The sequence below is a fragment of the Syzygium oleosum genome, unplaced genomic scaffold, assembly GCF_021117445.2.
Source record: "Syzygium oleosum isolate NSW1041296 unplaced genomic scaffold, Sole_v2.1 Sole_v2.17, whole genome shotgun sequence".
NCBI classification, from domain to species: domain Eukaryota; kingdom Viridiplantae; phylum Streptophyta; class Magnoliopsida; order Myrtales; family Myrtaceae; genus Syzygium; species Syzygium oleosum.
In genome coordinates, this window is record NW_026607501.1 from 3,809,653 (window position 1) to 3,815,922 (window position 6,270).

Below are 6,270 nucleotides of genomic sequence, written 5' to 3' on the forward strand. Positions count from 1 at the left end.
GTACTTTATTTTATGTTAACGTTATGGGTTAATACCACAAAAAATCCCAAACTAATACACATGTAACAAATTTATCCCAAAAATTTTTTAATCACTAAAAACCTCAAACGGATATACTTGTAACAAATTTACCCTGATTAGTTTCATTAAATTTTTACCGTCAAATTGCTGAGTTGGATGACGCGTGTCAGTTGATAGGTGTACTTCAAATCTTCGTCCGTTAACAAAGTGGCAGAAGAAGGCCAACGTGAAGGGGTAGACCTTTCTAGACGTCTCATTAAAGAACAACCAAGAAAAGTTGCACCAGATCCTCATATGTTGGCCACCATGAAGAGATTGTTTAAACATGATCAATCGATCATTATCAATGCCTTGAATGATATTTTCTCGATGCCAATCAACCACCACTATCTAATACAATGGTAACAGGGTATGTTCCTAGTCCCTCTTCATTTATTGATGCCAATAATGTTGATCAGAGTAATCAACCCCTATAAGAAATAAGGCCTGAATCTTCCAATTAATGTCACAATACCGAGAATAATCGGACTGATGTTGGTCAAAATAGCCGATGACAACAATGTGGCAAATTAAACTGGTCCACACCAGTCAATTGTCAAATGTTGAAGATGTAAGGCCAATTCCACACAATGTATTCATATTGGGCCTAACATGCCGATTTACATTTATAATCTAGCAAGACAAGCGCTTAACATCTAGGGGGCAAAATGGCCAGCTAAAATTATACTTGAACATAGCACAATTTGTCGAAGAAGCTTGACAACGATTGGAGTTAGATAGGGGTGTCATCATATATGTTTTTAGGAAAAAACCACATGATGAATGAGTCAATAACCAGCCTTTTCCCAGAGGTTTTGAAATCCTGAATTTTCCATTTTTATTAGCGAAGATGAACAATCAACTATTAAACACACTGGCCGATTTATAGCCAGTGCAGAGAAGTAGAACAAATGAGTTTTTAAGACTTAGATTATTTCAATTGTCTTTGTCGAAAATTGCTTTTACCCAGTACACTAATTTACCACTTAATTTGGTATGTAATTGGGCAAAAATGGAGAAACAATTCCATTCTCAAATTTATAGAACCATACCTGAGGTATAGATTGTTGATTTGGCCATCCTCAATCAATACAATAACAAGCCAGTTGATCAATTTATTGCTATATTTATAAAGGCTAAAAATAGATGTCTTACTTCGCTATTGTTGGGGCTAATAATACAACCTAGAGGAGGGGTGAATAGGTTGTTTAAGAATTATGAAAAACATTTGCGGAATATAAGAAGTTTAACTTAAAACATTGGCAGAAACAGTTCGCATAAATTATATGCGTGCTGCTGTTTGACAAATCGTGATAATAAAGATCAAGTAATGCTAATAGTAAAGAGATAGAAGATTCACAAGCAGATATATAGTGGTTGGGCTTTATTCTCAAGCCTACATCCACTCTCAACACTAACAGCCACAACAAGGCTGGAATCCACTAGTAATCTTCAAGAGGAGTTACAATCAGCAAGCACCGCCTTTCCAATAGATGACACTATCAGGACTCACGTATTGCTATTACATCTTGTACACTTCCTTTTATCACTGATTACAAACATCACCACCACACAAACATTGACATCATGAACAAATAGAAGCTAACAATAAAATCAGAGTAAAGAAGAAGACTCAAAGCCGAAGACACGTGCTATTCGTTTCCACCCCAACCTAATTAATTCTCTTGGACTCAATATAGCCAGCCATCTTCATATGACCATTGCCTATCGAAATCCTCAAGTAGCCGTTGGTTCTAGCCGTTGCCAGCAGCTGACCATTGCTAAAGATCGTCAGAATGGCTTTCTAACATCAGTAATGTCTCTCTGACAACGGCTGTTTCCAGAACAGTGTTAGTGTTAGAGTTTGTCCCTGGTCATTAATGTCACAGCTGCTTCTGTCCAACTCTAGTGATCTTTTCCAGATTCTAAACTTTTGCAATGTCTATTTTCTTCTTTTTAATGTTCTAAACAGTTGGTCAAGTGTCCAGCACCTTCCAGGACTAAACGTCGGCATAATCCTTTACCCATAATCAGGACGTTCAGATCTTTACTAGTCTGTTGATGCTGTTCACTGGCAAACCATGTGGAATGACTTGCGATTAATCTTCCAATGATCCTCTTAGCTTCTTCAGCATACAAAGACTTCCAAGGACATCAGCATCCTCGCTAATTCCTCATCTTCGCTGATTAACCATATCAGTTTCCAAAGATCTCCAAGGACATCATCATCCCTGCTAATTCCTCATCTTCACTGATTTGACTGAATCAGCTTTCAAAGATCTTCAAGGACACCATGCTGGTTCCTTATCTTCACTGAACTCATAAGGACCATCGGTATTGTCACGGTCTTCCACCTCATTTAAAATCGGCAACTGCCCTCACCCGATATCGATGCTGATCTTTCTGGTCCTTCCAAGCATATTGGCAATTTCGACTTTACCAAGCTATTCATCTTCAGGGCCCTTCCAAGCTCTACCAAACATCCTCGTTCTAGGCTTGTTCACCATCACAAGTCCATCCAACTATTCACCCGATCTCTATACCTCCAAGCCATCACGAACATCTCCGTTCTTCTCAACTTGTTCATCCTCGATCAAGGTCCTTTCAAATCTTCACTATATCTGAACATCCTTCCAACTCATAGACATTTTCAATTACCCAATGTCTTGTTCACCTTAGATATCAGCAGAACATCTTGACAGTAGCAGAGCACTCCTCATATCAGAATGTCTCTTGTTGTTTATGACAAACATCTGCATCTCGGCTTGTGCATATATCACCTGGTACTACTCGACCAATAAACACATTAGAAGCCTTTGATTGTCTTTGTCATCTTCAAAACAACATAGAGGATTTTCCCAACAATCACCACATGGTGATTTTCCCAACAACTATCAGAGAAAAAATTCGCAAATTTCGCTTTTAATAGATTGAAATTTAATCTTAGAGAAAATTTTTGAAGGCCAAAATTTTGCAATTTATTTCAATTGGCAATGAAGGTGTCTAAGCATGAGCAACTACCTAAGGACATAAATAAAGGGCCACATGAAAACTTTACACTAAACGTAACTTTCATGGAAAACCGTGTCAGATGATGAATCTCACCAAGCTAAGATTTAGCAAGGAAAAATCGAATTTACTGATGATAAGGGAGCATAGAATGACTCGTGATTATTTAATTTAAAACAATTGAATGATTAATAAATCATTCAATTTTTTAAAAAATGGGCATATATTTACACCAAAAAATGACCAACTTTTGGTTATTATCAACAAGTGATAGATGTAGCCGATAGGAGCAGAGTTTGATCATTTATGAACCGAATTATCGTAATTTGAAGGGAATCGACAACTTGCTTGTGAAGTTATCGACAGTACAACGTGAAGTTATCGACGAAAGTCTGGAAGTTTCTCGATATCGATAGCGAGCAATCAACACAAAGATAACCATTGTGTGGTTATGTCTGGATTTGTTAGTTTAGGATTTGTGTGACTTAATTTGAATTAGTGTTCGTGAAGTATTTTCTAATAACCACCAAAAGGATTAAGGAACTATTTATTCTTTCAAATTTAGTAACTATCATGTATAACCGACATTTGTAATTGTTTGAAGAGGGTTATAAATACCCCAAGTGCCCTTTTGTAGAGGCTTCTCTCGATCAACCACAAAACTTAACGTTCTCGCAAATTTATCTTTATTTTTCCGCAATTTCAATATCTTTCAATTCCCGTACTTTAGTCATAGTTGTATCTTTATCATCACACTTTGTCGTCGATTAAATTCCAGCAAAGCTTTTTTATTTCATCAGCCCTGATCGTTTATTAAACCTCATTGAAGCGCATCTGTTCCTTGTGTTCCATTGATAAAACTCCTATCCTGGAATCACAACAGAACCTGTCTCAATCTTAAATAAAGCCAAAGAACGAATTTTGATTAAAGATATTTCGTCGATGATTCAATTTTTGCAAAACGGGTCCATGAGACAAACTCCAAACCGACCCTCGCGGGTCTCCATGGTCCGGGGTTGTGTCGGGTTAATATGTAGTCATTTTCATGTAATTTTCAGACTAATGCCCGCTGTATAGACCGTGTGAGGTTTGGAAAGCGGGCGTCAAGGCCTTATTTCGGCGTTAAAAGGGATCCTAAATGGTCCCAGGACGCCCCTTTACTTGTCCGGTCATGTTTACTTCACTTTGCCGTAAGTTGCTAAGCCAATTTAGTTCAATTTCCAGCATTATGTTCATTTTTAGGGGCATTACATTTAGTCTTGATTTATATTTAGGTCTTTGTTGTTATGAGGGAAAATTTAACAAAAATAAAAAAAATAGAGTTGCTTTTAGTTAAGAATCACATTTTTAGGACTCAGTTAATTCATGCTTAGTCTAGCTTTTATTTGATGCAAAACTTCATTCTTTTTTTCATCTAGTCTAGGAAAAATGATTTCTATAGCTATGTTAATCGCATGTTTAATTTTATGCATAACTCACGGGGTCCTTTCCGAGGCTTAATAATGAGGCCATATATTAATTTTGCTCAATGCGGTTCGTGTTTTTCCTTTATAGTACTTTATCTTACATTAACGTTATTACGTTTCGTTCAACTATTGTTTTGTTTAAATTTGATGTTTGAACACCCTTTGCTTGATTATATAGAGTCATACATTTTATTTTCTTTAGGAAAATAAAAAGTAAAAGTTAAAAAAGATCGTATGATACGTTATTTTTACAAAAACATGAAAGAAAAAAAAAGAAGGTACCGATTTAGGGCATTGAATAAATATTAAGTGTAACCAAGTCCCCAATCCTAATCTCTTGTTGTAAAATGAACTCCCCTTATTACCAGATTCCAATCGACACACAAAAGATTAGCGGCGACTCTAAAGAAAAACCAATTTGCATAGTAAAAATGAGTACATCAATGTTGTTATCAGTAGGCTTGGAAAAGCCCATGCCAAGCGTAAATGCCACCTCGCAAGATGAATCATTTGCGCCCACTCGGTTAATTGATAAATCCCTCGAAAATTAGGCCCCTCTGGAATGTCGTGACATGCATTATTTCATGTTTTTTTTTTCATGTTATCAGTGGAGTTTGTCATTTATCCATATAGGATTTAGATTGTGCAATATTGATGACATGTTAAACAAAATTTATTAAATAACCTACATTCATGTGAGTCCAATTCACATAATCTCTCGAGTCAGATTGCTGTGGAAGAGAGAAAGTTGGTAAGAGAAGAACAAGAAAAAATTCATACAAAAAAAAAAGGAAGCGAGGAAGTAAGACACTAAAAGCGAATTATTTTTGTACACGCTACATCAATCTGTAGACTTGACAAAAACATATGACAAATGCATGCTACAACACCCGGTTGTAGCATTAATGCTGCAACTCGGCAGCAGCGTAATCCTTTCCTAAAAAGCAGAGACACGAAGTCCGCCCTCTTTATACACGATGCAACTCGGTATACACGCATCTAGATTTCAACCGGCATGAACTCGAGCATTGAGTTGAGCATGGTAAAACATAACACACAAGTTTCCTTCTCGCTGTTGACAGCAACTTATTGATTTGATGCTAATTTCCAAAAGTTAGGCATCATCATAATAGGCATTAGATAGGCACATGAAGTCATAGAGCTTATAAACTTGGAGGTGATCAAGTCAAAGAGTGAGATCCGGGCAAAGCAGACCTTGACTCCAAAACCACTTGTGAAGAGACCCAGTTGACCATTTCTATGGGCCAAGGAGAGAACAAAAAAAAAAAATTAGATGAAATATGAAAGTCTAAGTTTCATCACGCGGTTTCTAAATCGTCAAACGAAGCTAAATTCAACAACCACACTATCAAGTTGGAATTCTTTTTTTTTTCTTTTTCTCTTTGGCTTCTTTTGTGTGTTATATTCCTTCATATCCATAAAGCATACGATTGTGTCGTCATCTCTCTCTTTTTTCTCAATTTTTTTATGAGAAGAATGTCGCGGCTTCTACTAAATTCAATGAATCGTGAAACTTTCTTTTGAAGAGTCATGGAAAGAAATTTGTCTTGTTCATCAAAGTGGGAAAGATGGAAGTTTTCAACATCCTTAGATGTCCATAATATCCCCTCTGTAACACACATACCTCATTTAAGACCAAAGGATGTAGTAAATCACTGCCCCCTTCTCCAAAAATAGAAAAAGAAAAAAAAATTAAGAAATACTTTGGGTTGCT